We start from the raw sequence: 19102 nt of genomic DNA, 5'->3' as shown, positions 1-19102 counted from the left end.
TACTTTCATCATTCCATATGTTGATTTCTAAAATATGCTCTTAGCCAGTGTGCTTCCCTACAGAATTTCTAACACTATATATTGTTTCCTATACACTGTAGCCGGATTCATTTTTCTTAAAATTTTCTGCTTTCATCATATTTTTTTGCCTAGTCAACTAGTACAAAATATGCTTGACTAATTTTTTCAGTAGTCAATTTTGCCATCTCTAAAATGGAAATAATAGCACAATTTATCTGACAAAATTGCAAGTATGAAATGGATACTTAAAAGCATGGCTCTGCTAAGTGCTTATACATTTTAGTTCTTTATCATTTACATCATATTTTAGAACTAGAATGGCCACATCTAACATAATTTATGGAGAAAGAAAATGAGATTCAGATAAGAAATTTGCTGAAAATTAACCAGGGAATTAGAATTAGGTCTCAGAGGAAAATTCTGACCTATTAAATGCAATACTAATACTACTTCTTTCCTATACAGAAATTACTTGGCTCATCCTACCTACCTCCTTTCTTTCCCACTATCTGTCATCATGTATCTCTTATTTCACACCATGATATGCTCATTTAATTTTTATTGTTTCTGTTTTGAGAGCCTGCTGAAGCATTTTTTTAGTTATCAGTTCTGTTCAACTTTCAGGTCCTGTTCAAATAATACTTGCTTCAAGATATTTACCACGAAATCTTCAGATCATACCCAACTTTCTCTCAGGTTTACTTTCTACATTATGCATTTATCACATTATTACCCTGTACACTGTGTATCTATAAATGTTTCATAGTGCATGACACAAATTTTAATCTTACATAAGGAACTGATAACACTCAAAACTGGCTGAAACTAAAAGGATTACTGCTCTCCTGTGTGACTGAGACCTTCTCACTATCATCCTAGCAAGACTTGGTTTGTTTTTCCACATGTCATTCCAGACTGTTTTGGAGTAGGCACATTTGAGTTTCTGGGCTTTTATGTGAATCTGTGAGAGATTTTTTAAAAATTATAGCTTTTTTTAACTATTCAAAAGTCAGACTTTTAGTTTTGCTAGAGCTCAACTTACTGCCTTTCCTAATTTACTACTTCTCTAGAGATTTGTGTAATGCTGAATCATGAAAATGTTTGTCCTCCAAAATGTATTTTCCAATGTGCCCAAAATGGTTACCAGATTTCTCAGGATTTTTTCTTTCTTCTCTCATTCACTGCACCCATGTTTTTTTCTCTCTTCAATTTATGTTTGCCTGAGATAGTAGAAGAGTTATATAGACTACTATAGAGTTTGGGGTAACTTCCAGCTCAAGTTATAAAATGAATGCCCCCCTTTCTGTGAAAAAGTCATCTCTCTGATGCCTTTAAATAATCTATTTCACCATATACCTCAGAGGTTTATTAACTATTTTACATTGATCATGGATCACCCCAGGACTACATTGTCAATAGGAATTGAAAGAATGTGTAATAGGAAGTCACGGTACTTATTATTTATGATGAAATATATTCCATTTTCCATTTATGGATTCATTATTTTCACCTGTAAATTGTTGTAAGAACTTTCAAATTTATTTTCATGTTTTGTCTATATTAGTTTGTGGAATAATAAATTCTTCAAGTTTTGAATAAAAGCATGAAATATTAGCATTATTTTTGGGTAATGGGATTATGAGTAATTTTATAATGTATGATATTTTAAAAAATAAAAATGAAGTGATTTTATAATCAGAACAAAACTATTTAAATTTGATAAAGACAAGTCTTTCCAATGTTATTTAGTTGAGGTAGTATTTTATCTTATGCATTTTAATGTATCTCAGTGGTTTTCCCTTGTTTCAACATTGTAAAGATATCTTCTTATACAATAGTCAATATATTAGTAATTGGTAACGTTGCTCATTTTCATCACTTTAGGCACAGCAGCAGAATAAGACTTAGAAATGTTAAATAGATATGTTTTTATTGACACATTGTTTTATGGTCCCAAGACACCCCACTAATTGCTCCAGTGCTATCCATTGCCTGATAGGGAAAATAGTTAATGCCCAGGAAAAAAAAATCCATCAAATTGCCCCACAGATATTTTTTAAATTAGCCTCAGAGAAATATGTCTTAAAAGCAGGAGTTTCAATTGCAAAAGTAGGTGCTCCACATTAAGTTGATTTTTAGTTTCTTAAATCTTGGCTATTATAGAAGTCAAAAGAATATGGAATGCTTCCTAAGACTTTGATCTATCATAGAAGAAGATAAGTTTGATTTGCCTATGAAAGAAGATTGATCTGAATAGCAAGACTAAGCTGAGACAAGGCCCCAGTGCCCAAATTCCAAGCTAAGACCCAAAGGAGCAAAGGTATTAAAAACTTTAATTGGTTAAGGGGAACCTGAGAACATAGAAAACGCCTCAGAGCAAAGCTAGAAAGACTACGAGCTTCTTAGGCATATTCCTCTTCCATTAAGATGATTACATAGTAGAATTGCAAGTGCTGAGAGATAGGGTGGTGGGTGGGCTTACAGGCAGCATGGTATTATCAGTACCACCCGACTGTGGTCAAGGGAAACACCTAAACTGTTTCTGTAACATTTGAAAGAGCCTCGCAAATGACTGAAAGTGAGCCACCAAGTTCAGTATTCCAATAATGGATGTAGTGCAAAACGTGTAACAGTGAGAACCAAGGGTCTTATCCTCAGTATAAGCTAGTGTGAACAGAGAATAATTCTGGATCCACATTCCACTAATGCCAGAGCCATATATAATCACTTCTAGAGAGCTTGACCTAGGAAAATGCTAGGTTAACTGAATGATACTAAATGCCCAATGATACTAAATGTTAAGTCTGATATGACTGAGTTTACCCTGAATATATAAGACTAATGCTGTATCTCTGGAAATATCAGCTCTAGAGAAATAAAACAGCTTCGTTCAATTCATTTGTGACTACAGAGACAGATTATGGTAAATCTCATAGCTGTAACCCCAGGGCCTCTTACTTGCTCAAACCTCTTCCCAGGCTCCATGAAGAGCTCTAGCAATGCTCATATGTTTTAGGAAAATTGGCAAAATAAGATTTTAACCATAATTGCATAAGACATCTGCCTTTTTCCACTTGGACTTTCCTTTGAACAACTACAGAGAAATACAGCTCAGTGGAAATTGCACTGAAGATACATTTTGTTTGGGCTTAATGAGATATGGATATGTAGTCCACATCTCCTTCCATGAAGAGTTAAGTTAGCACTAGCTTCTCATGATGCCAAAGCACACGTGTTCATAGACTGTGCTTGGTTAGGAACCATATTGTGAGACGGAGGAGTCCTAAAGTATCCAACACTGGAAATATGTGGGCTATGGAGGAGAAACAAGTTGGGAATACAATCTGCGGAAACATGTCTCAATCATCAGACATGTAAACATTTCGCTAGAAGACTGAGTCCTCCCCGATACTTATTCAGTGAAAAAGTTCTCTTTTTTATTATTGGGCATCCATGCAATAATATAGTATCTATTACTATAAATGCACACTAAATAGCATTTTTCTTTTGCAATTTGCATGAAATGCAAATGATCAGAATCCTTCAATCTTCAGGGCAAAAACCTGTAGGTGTACCACAGATTATGACTGCATTCTTTTATAATAAATTGTTCTATATAGCATTACATTTGTCAATGACTTGTGAAAATGAAAGAAACTTCTAAACTATCAATAATTAAAACACATTTATTTTAATCATTCTAGAAAAAAAACTGAGATTTCTTTCTATGCCCTCTACAGAAAATGATATAAAATCATTAATGTATGAAGAGGGTATAAGAAAACATATAGCGGAGATCCCCGGGTGGCTCAGCGGTTTAGCACCTGCCTTCAGCCCAGGGCCTGAGTCTGGAGACCCAGGATCGAGTCCCACATGGGGCTCCCTGCATGGAGCCTGCTTCTCCCTCTGCCTGTGTCTCTGCCTCTCTCTCTCTCTCTCTCTCTGTGTCTCTCATGAATGAATAAATAAAATCTTTAAAAGAAAAAAAAGAAAATGTATAGCTAAAGTTTTAGGGACTAATGTATTTATGGAAATGTGTCGGGTAGTTTTTAAATAAAAGTATCATGTTATTTTCATGAATTTTATAATGCTTGTGCTATGTATCAGCTTTAAATTTTTTGAATTTTTTCTAGTTCAAAATAAGTCTTAATTTATACATCCAACTTTGCATTTCTAATTTTGTTTTCTTTTTTCCTCAAGTACTTCTGTCCCCAATTACGTACACTTCAAGCCTTTATACCGGACTGTGACCAGAAATAGTACTATAATTTTTCGCGAGTGCAAACTCCATAAGGCCAGGGATGGTTTTTCTTTTGTTCACTTGTAAGTATCAAAATCCTGTCCAGGATCGGGAATACAAGAGACACTCAATCAATGCTTATCAAATGAATATAGGTCATTGTTTAAACTATATGTTCTAAACTGAAGAAATCTAATGTTTTATTAGTTCTTTTTCAGCAGATTTGCTCCACTCAGTTTTCTATATTAAAACTTTCCCACAAATATGATGATGTTTACATGGAAAAATTGTAAAAAAAAATTTCTTGCAAAGCTCTGGCAATTTAAAAGGGATTTACTCTCTGCAGTAGAAAAATATTCCATCTGGAAAATATGCAAACAGAGGACATCCAGAAAAGTACAAGGTGAGGCACAAAGAAAGAAAAATCCAAGCCAAAGCAGGAAAGGTTATTACAAGCAGCATGGAAGGCTGAGAAGAACAAGAGTTGAAGATGGAGAATGGCTGAACTCAACGTTCCTTTCACTTTAAGAGAAATTCAAAAAGAACATTAAAAAAATTAGCTTTCACATTTATCCAAATAGACAATGTATGTTATAGTCTACAAAGAGGTGTTTGAAAACCATCATTCTCATCTTCAATAGTATTTACTGAGTGACAAAAGTACCCTGAGAGATCAACAGTTAAAATGACAGTCAAGCCATTTGATACAGAGGTGAAAAGAAGCAAGAACCACATGTTGCAAAACCGAAATACCAAATGAAGTTGTGACGTGTGAGTAACAGGGTCACAGATGTTCAGATGCCATTTGTTGAGACTGGGCTCCAAAGGCCAGACTCAACAAACCATGGAAATTTTAAATTTGGGAGCATTGATATTATTAAAATATTATGATTTAAGTGGACTTTAAACTTTATAATAGTAGTTCTTATTTGTCCTACTTTAACTTGAGATCATGCTCTTGATTTGTTTTTCCTTTTTTTTGGGGGGGGGGGTTATGGAGATGATACCAGACACAAACTGATACAAATACGAAAACTGATGATTAAAACTTAGAAAACCACCTTTTTTCAATAGCTAGAGTATATTGGTTCATTTCCCTCCTCCACTCAAGATTCCCTGAATTTACCCTGCACTTTGGTGCTAAAAAAAGCATCCATATTGCTTAACTAATGGTTATCTCCCTCTGTGCTTGTAGGACCCTACACAGAAAGAGAATTCTATTTCTTCTTCTCCACCTTTTTCTCTTTCAAATCCCATATTTTAAAAAAAGATTTTATTTATTTATTTAGGAGGGGGGGGGGCAGAGACACAGGCAGAGGGAGAAGCAGGCTCCATGCAGTGAGCCTGACGTGGGATTTGATCCTGGGTCTCCAGGATCATGCCCTGGGCTGAAGGCAGGCACTTAACCGCTGAGCCACCCAGGAATCCCCAAATCCCATATTTATATGTATAAATGCATGTATCTTTTTATGTATCTACCTGTTTAGTAGCTTCTTATGAAAGTCAAGTTTTGTTTAATTCTGCAATTTTTCTAAATATAAATCTTTCTAATGATTTATTCTGTTACTTTGGATAGTTTATTTAACCCATTTATAATTAAAAATTCCTTAAATCTTTGGGTATACAATGATTCAAATCAACTTAAATTATGTAAATAACCTAACAAAGAAGCATTCTAATCATGCGATATTGGGAATCCTAGGTTAGCTCATTTCTATTTCAGTAGAATGTGAGTCAACAAAATGGAGATAACATTATCTATTGCTTCAAGGTTTCAAGCGTAAATTAGGCAATACCAATGAAAGTAATGTATCTGGAGTTATTTTAGAATAAGGCTGTTGTAAAATTTGAGACACGATTACCGATAATTAAATTATAAATAAGTATTAACCTTTACTGAGTATCTGCTGTATTTTTAAGATACACGTGCTAAATTCTTTACAGACATCCTTGTATTTAATCCTCAGAACTCTAAAACATAGGCACTATTATTGATCCTGTTTTACTGATAAATAAATTGAAGTCGAGATAGTTTAAGTAAATTGTCTAAAGATATTACAAGCTAATTTTAGATGCAGTAGTTGAACCCTGATCAATCTAATTGAACTCTGATCGATCTGAGTGTTTCTCAACTTAAGATGCCCAGATGAATTCAATTATTTCAGTAGCTCTGTTATTATCTGAATGTGTATTAGAGACAAGTAGCACATTTAACTCATGGTTTCACAGATACGATTTTGAGACTGAGACTATGCCAGGCATATAATTTTTAAGTGATCTAACTGAAATATAAATATTAAATAATGGTACAGATGCTACTCAAATGTGGTAAAATGAGGAAAGTGGAGTGCGAGTAACTAAACATCGGGAAATTCTGCAGTGACCGACGGCGCATCTCTAGTCACTGTCATTGAAATAGGTTCTAATCAGAACTGGTACTGGGGGAGACTGGTGAGTTTATTTTCAGAACCTTCCCCATTCTAGGAATTCCTTATTAGAGTTGTGTCCTTGTGATGCTGTTGGGTTAACAAGGAACCATTCTTTATGTATTTCAAATTCAGTTCCTCTCTCAAACTTCTCTGACCTATGTTCATAACTTAAATGCCACGCTTCCTGGCAAACTATCAAACAGGTTTCCTCTATAAGTTAACTTTTTACTATAGTGGCAGCATTTATAACCTAAACCATAGTAGTTAATAATTATGGTGATTTCAGGCATTGTGTCACAGCCAGAATGTTATTTCCAGGTAGGGAGGCTAGGTCCTTTTGATGCTCCCTAAATCATCCCAGGTAATTGTGATGTCAAACTGGTCGTGAAGGTGACTCTCCTTTCATTACCAGTAGGAGTCATATCATTTTGAAGTATATGTTTGTTTTATCTCATGACAAAGAAATAGGAAATGAAAGTTTCATGACAACTTTATACAATTATTTAATTTTAAGCCTCGTCAACAACTGTGAAGATTTATTGAGCATTGGCTGTATACCACCCATTATTCTAGGCACTGAAGATATCAAGAATGTAGGCATAGTTCTTACTCTTAGATATTTTATTATTCAGTGCTTGTGTGTGGGATGAAATGCAGTAGGAGTAGCAACCAGGGCTTAGGGAAAGACAAAGAAATAGACCATTATGTTGCAGTATTATAAGCTTTATGGAGGGGCCCCTGGAGTGTCTCTTAGTATAAAGAAGAGCATCATCTCACCCAGGCCAGGGATGCTTAGAGAAGGCTTCCTGGAAGAAGCATGGTCTGAGCTGAGTCGTCAAGGAGAAGTAAGGACTTGCCAAACAAATAAGGCAAAGTGCTTTCATAGCAGAATAACATGGGCAAAGACATGGGAGACAAAGAAAGCTGTCACTCTTGGGGAAGAGCTAATGGTCAGTGTGGTGAGGATTATCTTAAACTGAGGGTTAAATCCACACTCTTTACTGGATGCTACGTGATGCTATATGCTCCTTTCAAACCACAGCCTCAGAGTGTGGAGATCATATCAGCAAATACACCCCTTGACACTGAAGCTAATGGTCACTAATATAAAAATGATGAAACAAACTATTGCATTTAATGGCTCCCTATTTACAACCCCATGTCCTGCAGAAAGATGCTCATTTAAAATGTAATGATTATAATATACAGTAAAATCCACATGAAGTTATTTATCTATTCATTTATTCAACCAATATTTACTAAATGCTTATTATATGTTAGAAAATTGTGCTGATGCATTGATGCAATGATAAGTAAGCTATGCGCTGTGCATCCAAACACATGACGATATCATAACAAAAATGTTCTGCTTGGGTCTGAAACACAAGACAAGCAGCAAAAGTAGTTCAGTATAATTCTGGCCTTATTAGAGGGATGGGCTTTTGGGCTGCTCTTACAGGTCCTCTGCTCTGCTTAGCAGGCTTATCCCTATGGTAAAGGTTGGCATGTTATCAATCTGGGTAAGATCATTCCATAAAATCATCTTTATTTTGACTCCATGCTTATTAAACATTTTTCAATTTTTATTTGCTTTTTGACTGGCTGAATAAACTCTATTCCTCAGTTTGCCCATTAGTGAAAGAGATAATTTGTGTTAAAAAGGACACACTGGGTGATCCCTGGGTGGCTCAATGGCTTAGTGCCTGCCATCGGCCCAGGGCGTGATCCTGGGGACCCAGGATTGAGTCCCATGTCGGGCTCCCTGCATGGAGCCTGCTTCTTCCTCTGCTTTTGTCTCTGTCTCTCTTTCTGTGTCTCTCATGAATAAATAAAATTAAAAAAAAAGAAAGAAAGAAAGAAAGGACATGCTGAAGAAAAGGGTCACAGGAAACTTCCTCTGCCTTTTTTTTCTTTCCCAGGCATTTGGAAAACTGAACTCCATCTCTGGCAAATCTAACTCTTCCTTTCTTAAATATGTCTTCTGTAGCAAATGATCGGCAGTATGATGCAGTGGATAAAAACAAAACAAAACAACTCTCTGATAATTATTTTACTATTTTATGTAGGAATAAGATACATTGACAAAACACATCTAAAAAAAATAGATCTAGGTCTATCCTAGATCTCTTGGCTGTATTAAACCCATTTTCACGGACACTGAGGGGGGCACTTGACGGGATGAGCACTGGGTGTTATTCTGTAAGTTGGTAAATTGAACACCAATAAAAAATAAATTTATTTAAAAAAATAAACCCATTTTCACATAATAATATGATATTATTTCTAATCCATTGATTAGGCACTTTGTGATTTTGGTGCTTATGATTAAACTCTGAGGCCTCATCACTGCAGTCCTGATGTAGAACTAAACCGATTCAGGACAACTGAGTATCAAATATTGAGTATAGAGGGAGTCAGCTAAAAGGGTAGCCAGTCTTCATTGCTTATCCAGGGGGCCACTGTCTTTCTTTTAATCTTATATTAATTGCACGAGGCAGTTTATCAGGGGCATTCAAACATGGAAAATAGAATAGGACAAAACTTCCTAGGTAACCAGTCCATCATCAATACATTTATTAGTATGTATTTCTACACCGTGTCTCTTTAAAGAAATGAAAGCAGAACCTCAATACCAGCTATCACTTAAAAGCTTACATTAGCTCCTTAACATCTTTGAATATCTACTTACTGTTCAAATTTCCAAGTGCCCCCTATATGTGAGTTTTCTTAATGCTTGCTTAAATAAGGAACGGAATTAGGGCTACACATTGCAATTAGCTGAGACATTGTTTAAATCTTTTTTAATATATAAGGCCCCATCTCAATTTTGTTTTTCTAATTTGCAATGTAAACATTGGGAAAAAAGAACCTAGATGCTGACTGTATTCCTCAAGTGTCACTTGACATGCTCACCAGCCATCTTGAGTTTCCATTAAATTAGCACTTTGAACTAAAGTTTTCCTCAAAATCAAGTTTTTCTTTTATTTTCATTACTTTTTTTGACAAAGTTACTTCATAGTCGTATGTTCCATTATGGGGCAATTAAAACCTAGTCATCTTCCCTTCTGTAACATTAGCAGCTACAGACCCTTAATGCCTAGATCTAAATCACTTGTAGATAAATTCACTTTCCTTTTTAACTATGTTTGAAAAAAATCATGGGTTCTTCATATCCCCATCAAATGAATCTAGAAAAAAAACCTGATGCATATAGTATTTCTTCTTCCACAGATCAATCGATTGATCTATTGATAGAGAATTGTAAAGGACATATTTGATAAATCAAAGCCCTAGAGGAGATGGAAGAATGAGAGGAATTTGAACATTAAGTAGGACAAGCCTCAGTTTAAAAAGATTATTTCTTTCTCAGAGACAGGAAAATGGAAAAGAGAGGGAGAAGCTAGGAGTGAGTTTAGAAATGGAAAAAGGTGGAAGATGAGTATTTGCATGTGGGGACCCTCTAATTTCTCAGTAAATTAGGGAGTAGTATCACTTCCCCTTTATACCATCCCAGTAACACAGTTTCCTTAACTTGGTAAATTCCACTGGCAGTCATAATCTGTTGATCACATTTCCCCTGCTGGTGTTCTTTTTTTTTTTTTTTTTCCCTGCTGGTGTTCTTAAAGATGTCTGGAAACTTTTCTGCTCACTCCTGACAGTATTAATGAAATGATTCCATTAAAGAACAAATCAGGCTAATATTTTATTGAATTAATTTATTTAGATTGAGTCTGATTACTGAGGTACCATAATAATCACCCTAGAAGCATTTGAATAAACTAATCTGATTAATTAAGGAATTCTTCATTTGCTCTTGCATTCCAGATGGAATGAAAAAACTCAGGTTAACCCATAAATGTGGACTTAGCAGCATTTTTGTCAAATGAAGGTACAGAACAAACACAAATGCCACTCATGAGAATTTTCACTGGAAACATTTACAAAATTTCGAATAAAATTGCATTATTATAATTTTATATTTTTTATGTTTAAAGGTTTTATTTATTTATTTATTTGTTTGTTTATTTATTTATTTATTTATGAGAGACACACAGAGAGAGGCAGAGACATAGGCAGAGGGAGAAGCAGGCTCCCTGTGGGGAACCTCATGTGGGACTTGATCCCAAGCAGACGCTCAACCACTGAGTCACCCAGGCATCCCTATAATTTTATATTTAAAGTAATTATTGCTCTGGGAGCACCTGGGTGGCTCTGTGGTTGAGCATATGCCTTCAGTTCAGGGCATGATCCCGGAGTCCTGGGATCGAGTCCCACATCAGGCTCCCTGCATGGACCCTGCTTCTCCTTCTGCCTATGTCTCTGCCTCTCTCTCTCTCTCTGTGTCTCTTATGAATAAATAAATAAAACCTTTAAAAAAATTAAAAAATAAACTAATTATTGCTCTGAAGTGAAGCTCTGATTTCTTAATAATTTTGAAATAGCTAATTTTTATCCTATGTATGCATTTGTGAATACTATTATGCATTAAATTACTTTATTTTCCTCAAAAGTTATATATGTTTATAATTATAATAAATAAATGTCAATAAATTGGTACATTGATCTTGGTCCTCCTGGTACCTTCTCCCAGGAAAACTCAATGACAGCAGTGTGGTAGAGACATAATAAGATAAAAATATGTATATAGACTTTGGTTTAACTGTAATCTTTTTTAAAGAGATTTATTTATTTATTTTAGAGAGAGAGAGAGAGCATAAGTGGGAGAGGCAGAGAGAGAGGGAGAGAGAATCTCAAGCAGACTCTGAGCTGAGCATGGGGTCCGACCTGGCACTCCATCTCAGGACCCTGAGATCAGGACCCTGAGATAAGGACCTGAGCCCACACCTAGGGTCTGATGCTTAACCAACTGCGCCACCTAGGTGCCCCAGCTGTAACCTTTTCAGACCAGAATCCTCCATGCCAATCTCCATTAGGGTTTATATCTAACCAAAATGAAGATCAAACAACAGAAGGAACACATCAGCTTCACAAGATTGCTTGTAGTGTTTTGCCGCCATAACTTACAAAATGATGCAGCATATTTTCCTGAACCAAAGAATCTAGGAGTACTGAGTGAGTGTCCTGTGATGAAAAATAGCACTACCTCCTTCAGAAACCAGGGGCTTTCCTAAACTGTATTTTGAAAAGCCGTGCCTACCCCACAGGCGTCACTGCTTTCTGATAGCTTAGTAAACACTCATATTGAAAGACATGGGGATTGGAGCACAAGCATTTTTTTTTTTTTAATTTGAAGACCCGGTGATGGAAATGATGCCTGATAATCTGACTCCTATGTAAGGAGTCAGATCTAGAAGCCAGAGGGAAAAAGTAGGTGCACACACCCGAGGAGGTCAAGTAGGTGACTTAGCTAATTAGTCAATTAATAAAATATTATCATGAATTATGCCTTTTATTTTAGACTAGTAATCTTGGGGCCATTGCTGGCTTTGGCAGCCATTATCAAGACTCCTGCAAATCTCTGCCTCTATTCTCAGAAAAACTCCTTTTCATTCTTACAGGAGATGTCTTACAGAAGTCCAAATAAGTAGTCACCTAATCAGAATGGGCACCAGTTTTGCTAGAATGTTGGATTCTGAATCACCTCTCTGCTATGCCCTAAAGTTTTTTGGCGGGGGGGGGGGGTGTCTTTTCAATTCCCCTCCTTTCTTTGCAGCACCCTCACAAATTCCCACAGGAAAATGAAAATGAGTCAACTGCATAACCTCATGGTCAACAGTGTCTCTTCAAAGAGAAAAGTGAATCTTTATAAGGAACATTAGAAGCAGCCAGCATATGTGCTCATCTTGTTTGCTACTAACAGATGGTGTCACAGGAATGCACAACTAAGGCCTACACCCTTCTTTTATAGATCTAAGAACCTAAAAGCTCAGGAACATCAAAAAATCAGAAGCCAAAATGATATCTTCTGTATTTGTGATATTATATATTCCTTATTTTTAAAAGAAAATACTTCTGCAGTCCTTCGTGATTTATTTTTAAAGATACATTATTTAAAAGATACATATGGCCTGCTTGAAAGACAGCTATTTGGAATACATCTGCACTTGATTTTGCACACACACACACACACACACACACACATGCTACTGAAAGTCTCAGCTTAGCCAAGCCCTGTCATTAACTTTATTTGATCATTTCTGATTTAGTAACTAAGAACCACGTGGTACTGAGATGCAATCTTTCTTTATCCACTGGTGCTCTGGGGGAAATGGATTTGTGAAGTTGCTTTAAATTATATTCATCTTTGTTAGTATATTAAAAGCGAAAAGGGGGAATAAAAACCACACGGAGCTATATACATTCTCGCTTTCTTGTCCAAATGGTTTGATGCAAGGAGGTTATAAGACTACCTTGGGCTATTTTTAATTTCTTTTGTTTGTAGCTATGTTTTTGGCCTTTGTACGTTTTTATTAAGTGTAATATTATCAGCTTTGCCTGGCTCTTCGAAGCAGCAGCCAGACCATAACAAAGTGAGTGCTGAGAAACACTGTCAACAAGATCAAGATATATACACAAATATGTGCTGCCATCAGCCTTCCTTCACCACAGGAAATTATTTACTAAAAAGAAGCAGAGTGCCTTGTTCAAAGCCAATCTATGGCCACAAATGCCATCATTATTGTTACTTTCAAAGCTGCTGTCCCCACCTGGCTTTTTCCAACCCCTCTTTTTCCTACAATGCCTTCTCTCCTTCTACCTTTATTTCGAACCCATAAACCCTGACACCAACTCTCCCTCACGGATGCTTGCTTGCTTTCATTTCTTCTTGTATCTCCTCAATTGCATTCTTCCTCACTTTCAACACATAGTCATTATTTCTTCATTATCTTCCTCTTTTTTATCCTAATTTTCCAGCCTAGGGAGGTAATTCTTTGTAACTTTTTTTTTTGTCGGGGAGAAAATGAAGTGATATGCGTACAGATAGAAAGGAGGGGGACCCTTTGGAGGTATTTACCTTTCACTACTCTAGAGCTGAGCCAACAATAGCTTGCTCTTCTGTTGTGAGGTGAAACATCTGCATTGTCAGCTCAGCCTTCCTGCACGGGAAGCTCCCTGGTGTCCCCATAGTTCTCCCACTTGTTCAACTGTAGGTGCTACCAGGACGGGATTTTGTCCATCAAATGATAATCCCCAATCAATTGACTTTAAGGTAGAGAAAGTATTGGGTGGACCTGACCTAATCAGATGTGCCTTTAGATCTGAGTCTAGCAGTCAGAGATTCAAAGTCAGAGACCATGTTCCCGCTGGCTTGGAAAAAAAAAGCAGACACTAGTAAGGAACTGAAGGTAGTCTCCAGGAGTCTTCCTTGGTCAACAGTTTTAAGAAATTGGGGACACACCTATGACTACAGGGAACAGATTCTCCCAACAACTTTATGAACTTAGAAGAGAGCACTGAGCCTTAGATGAGAATAAGTACGACTGAGACCTATTTTTATCCTTGATTGCAACCCTATAAAACTTTGAGAAGACAACCCATCTATACCGTGCTCAGACTTCTGACCTATAGAAACCATAAGATAATAAATTGCATTGCTTTAAGCCACTAAGTTTGTGATAATTTATTATACAGCAGTAGAAATTAATACACTCTTCATAAATAGCTTGCAAAGAAAGCAAGAATTTTTCATGTATCTGCTGTTGCTTGGTAGGGCCTTTGTCTGCTAATTTTTTTTCACCTGCTGAGATTATTTTTAACAAAGAATTTTTTGTGATCCCAGAAGAAAAGGGAAGAGTCTCAAAAGGGATGTTTAATTGCTTACTAGTATTTATATCAATAGGTATAGTTGATATAGGTGTTGAAGTACATTATTAAGTCTCTTAAAGAATCCAGGATATATATATATATATATATATAAAAGAATCCAAGATATAGGAAAATGAAAGCAATTAATTGCCACTATAACATTATAAGTATTCATTAATCTTAACTCTTGGTCACTTAACACTATGCTTATGTTTTGTTTTAAAATTACTATTTCTAAGCTGGAATGCCTTCAAATACTGTAGAAAGGAGAAAAGTTAGACTTACCAAAACTCTTTCCCTTTCTCTTCTATTTTGATCCTTAAATGATGGAAATATATGTCCACTGTGCTGATGACAAAGGACAGAATAATGGAACCTGGGACTGGAACTTGAAAAAAATTTTTCAGTATAGAGTTTCTGGTTAACCATTGTCTCTCTGTTGTATGATATAGGTGACACCTAGCACACAACTCTCTCTTTTTTCTTCTTAATATAAGCCCTTTTAGTCCAGAGAATCATAATATATCTAGTCCTCAAGGGGAGATTTTGATTTTTTTAAGCCAGTTGGGGAATGCCTTTCCTTAATCTAGAGATGGGTGTGTGAATTAAATTTTTTCAATCACATTGAAAAGAAGGAATATTTTCTAGTTTTTTTTAAAGATTTTATTTATTTATTCATGAAAGACACAGAGAGAGGCAGAGACACAGGTAGAGAGAGAAGCAGGCTCCATGCAGGGAGCCCAAAGTGGGACTTGATCCCAGGACTCCAGGATCATGCCGAAGGCAGACGGTTAACCACTGAGCCACCCAGGCATTCCTATTTTCTAGGTTTAAGGGAGAAATCTCCACTTTCCTCTCCTGCTAGCATAAATAAGAATTAATATTGCTCAGGTTATCATTAACAGCCATCTCAAGACCACAAGGCCAGCCAGCCTTAGGGGATAGCTGAGAACAGCAGAGGAGAAAGAAAAAAAGGATCTAGATCCTTGATTATATTAAACTTTTCATTATTATCCACTTGGAGCCCACCCTACCTCTGGACTTGCAGTTCTATTAGATAATAAATTTCTTTGTTGGTTTAGCCACTTTGAGTTGGGGGTTTTCTGTCATCAGCAGCTCTAATATTCTAACAGATAACATGAGGGATCAATGCTCACTGTCAGGATGCTATTTAAACTTCAGCTGAACTTTATTCTCAAATGTAAAGCATCTCAAAGGCCTGTGGAATTTCATCTCTAGTTTCCTGGGCAACTATCACATGTCACTCATGGATGTTCTGAAGCACACAGGTAATATTCCATCTCATCACTTCAATTTTAAATCTGGAGAAAGACAAATGAAATGGGTGCCAATAAATCCTCAAGCCTGCAGAGATAAAAGAAAAGAATGAAAATCCAGGAAGCAAAGGCAAGTAAACAATCCACTCTGCTGCTATCTAATCTCCCCTCTTCTACTCTGTTTTCATTTCTCCTTTTTAATGCTGCCATGAGCAATTCAAAATTAGATACAAATTTTCTTGGAGGTTAAGTCCTTTTTTCTGCATTAGTTTCCAGGACATGCTTGACCCTTACATACAGGAAACACCACCTCCTGCAGAGAAAAGAGTCAACAATTCCAAATTCATCATCTAAGATCTTTGCACTCTTTGTTCCCACATCATAAAGATAAAATTCAGTCTTCGATCTAAACAGCTTTAACACGCTTTAATATAAATCATTTAAATGCTAATATTCTAACTCTAAACATCTCTTCAATAGGGCTGAATTATATACTAAATGATGGAAATAAAATTGAAAGATAAACTTTTGTCAAGTTTTATAATGCTGTTTTTCATCATAGGCAATAAGTTGGAGATCATTTCAAGCCGTGGCTGGTAGTTTTGTTCATAGTTGCTTCAGATAGTAACCAAATGAGATTTTTATGTATGTCACTGAAGAAATCCCATGACACAAACTTTCAGAAGATCCAAGGCCTTGGCATACCTAAGAACTATTGAGCTGGAAACCCAGAGAATTAGAGTCATCCTCTTCACCTGAAATGTTCCCTGGCTCCACACTGGCTTCTTGGCCTCCACTTCTTGCCTGCTACCATCTCCTGTCCACATGGTAGCCAAGTGCTCCTGTTAATTATAAAACAGAACATCATCTCTGCCCAAAGCCTGCAACAACTTTTTATCTCAGACGACTATGACCATCAAGGCTCCATGGACTCTGACGTTCCTGCTAACCTGTTTGACTTTATATCCTGCCCTATTTTCCTTCTCAGAATCAACCCCCTCCACTCTGGCCTTCTTGATGTTGCAAATGCCAAGCATGCTTCCATTCACTGCCTAGAGGAATGCTTGCATATCCTCTGTCTATTGGCTCTGGCTTACCCACATCAATCAAGTTACTACTAGAATGTTCCCTTACCTATTCAGATACCTTGCTATTCCCTGCTCACTATACTAATAGCACCTTTTCATCATGCCCTATCCCCTCACCCTATTTTCTTATTTGTTTTTTTTCCACAGTATTTGTCATCACTAGACCTATTAAATAGTTTATCACCTGCCATTCCCAATTAGAATACAAACCCCATCATATTAGGAACTTCTCTTTATTCATCACTGTTTCCCAGCTCCTCGACCAGTGCCTGGCACTTGGGAGGAGCTAAAGAACTATCAAATAAGTGAATGAACTTTAATTTCTGTAAAAGTTGTAAAGACTATTCACAACATCCAAATAGAATACTGTTTTAATGAAAGCCATTTTATCCTTTAATTCTGCATAATGAGATTATTTCTTGTGCATTTGGTTTTTAAAAGGCATTTATTTTAAAAGGGAAGTATATATTCATTATAGAGAAATATGTATGTGCACACGTGTGTAAAAATGCAAAAGAAGGAAAACAAAATGTAGCTGCAATTTCACCCCTAGAGAGACAATCACTATTACAAACTATAAAGGAGAAGTATTTTCATTTCTTGGGGAACAATTTAAATTAATATTTTTACTCCACGAATTGAAATAATTTGAATTGTTGTTAAGAAACAGAGCCAAAGACCCTACAGAATCACCAACTCTGTCTCGCAGGTTAGCTTGATCATTCACAAAGAATACACATTCAGATTTTCTCGACTGGGAGAAGACTGAAATCTCCTTATATTTGAACCATTACCAGTTATAACACTTTTCTAGAAAGTAGACTTTAAAAAAAATCAATAAAACATCAAGGTGTGAAAACAAAACTAACAAAAATGCAGGATTTCATTCAAATACAGTTATAAGTGGGGCAAAATAGTATTTGCCCTCCCAAATGCCTCTATATTAGAATCAATTAAAATATCCCTTTTCTAGGAAGCTCAAGGCCCTACACCTTTGTTCAACATATTGCTATCTACAAACCAATTACAATTTGATATATTATATATAATATATATAAAATGAAATGAAATTTACATTATGTCTTTTCTGGCACTGTGGCCACAGCTTTCAATTTTTATGTAATTGACTATGTCGTGATCGTTTGGATGTTCCTTTAAGTATATATAGCTCACATAGTATATATAGCTCACATTTCCATGATGTCAATACTGTAGTCAGATTTTAACCTTTGACTTCATCTACCTAAGTAAGAAAATTAAAACTTTAAAATGAATTAATCTCCATTTATCCGTCAAAGTAAGTTCAAATTATGTATTTTCAAGTTACATATGTTATAATGGTTTCAGACATTTGTTTCATTTAAATATTCAAATAATTTTGTAACAGATGTTTTTAAGCACCATGATTTTTTGTTGTTGACATTCCTAAATATATGCATTTGTCTATAATACCCTATTAATAATACTCCCTATGGAGGACTTCTTAAAATGTTACTGGGAAAAACAACAAAAGGAGACATGACATGTTGACATGCAGCGTCAGTAGCATAGGAAAGATGCTCCCATACTAGGGATAGTGTGCTCTAACTGAATTGGTCCCAAGTTGAAAAGTTGAAAAGTTGGAATGTTCTTTGACTTTTATCGATTTGGAGAATTTGTTTTCCCAAATTTTTTTTAAATAAATTTATCTTTTATTGGTGTTCAATTTGCCAATATACAGAATAACACCCAGTGCCCATCCCGTCAAGTGCCCACCTCAGTGCCCGCCACCCAGTCACCCCCACCCCCCGCCCTCCTCCCCTTCCACCACCCCTAGTTCATTTCCCAGAGTTAGGAGTCTTTCATGTTCCGTCTCCAAAATTTAATTGCAACCTCCATCTTACTAATATTCAATCCTCTTATAGAATAGGAAAACCCAGAAATGCACAGAGCACGGTTCTGTTTCATATGCTTAAAAGCCAAAAATTTAGCCCCAGGTACTAGAGAAGTATGCCATCTAAAACCGTTGAGCAAATGAATGAAAAATTTAGGTTAAGGCTTGAGCCTCCTTTATGTACTTTATCATGACATTACAGGAATATGTTGTACTTCCAATTCCTCAAATGGATGCCACATGAGAAACTGTTGTCCAAGAGCATCTAAAGTTTAGTGATGACATTGACTAAGAGTATGCATAAATTTAATACCCTTATATATTAAACTTGTATATATTGGTTGATGCCTACTTCATGTTAAGCAATTCTTTAGGGACAAGGAGACCAATGTCCTGTCACTCAATGA

The 19102-nt window shown here is 36.1% G+C and overlaps 1 long non-coding RNA gene across 4 annotated transcripts in view; it reads right to left on the bottom strand.

Moving 5' to 3' along the window:
* Nucleotides 1–19102, bottom strand: part of LOC140624701 (uncharacterized) — a 360972-nt gene that overhangs the window by 7014 nt on the left and 334856 nt on the right. For 2 of the 4 annotated variants that reach the window (XR_012024160.1, XR_012024162.1), the window contains 2 exons: nucleotides 16440–16576; nucleotides 15106–16047 (listed from right to left, as the gene is read on the bottom strand). The exons of 1 other annotated variant lie outside the window; for it this stretch is intronic. This is a non-coding gene — a long non-coding RNA (uncharacterized lncRNA). Of the gene's footprint in view, nucleotides 1–15105; nucleotides 16048–16439; nucleotides 16577–19102 lie in introns of those variants that run through there. One more of the 4 variants, XR_012024161.1, reaches the window with a different exon arrangement.

Source organism: Canis lupus, chromosome 35 (genome assembly GCF_048164855.1).
Source record: "Canis lupus baileyi chromosome 35, mCanLup2.hap1, whole genome shotgun sequence".
Classification (NCBI taxonomy): Eukaryota; Metazoa; Chordata; class Mammalia; order Carnivora; family Canidae; genus Canis; species Canis lupus.
The sequence above is the reverse complement of the archived record's forward strand: the minus strand, read 5'-3'. Positions and strand labels throughout refer to the sequence as shown.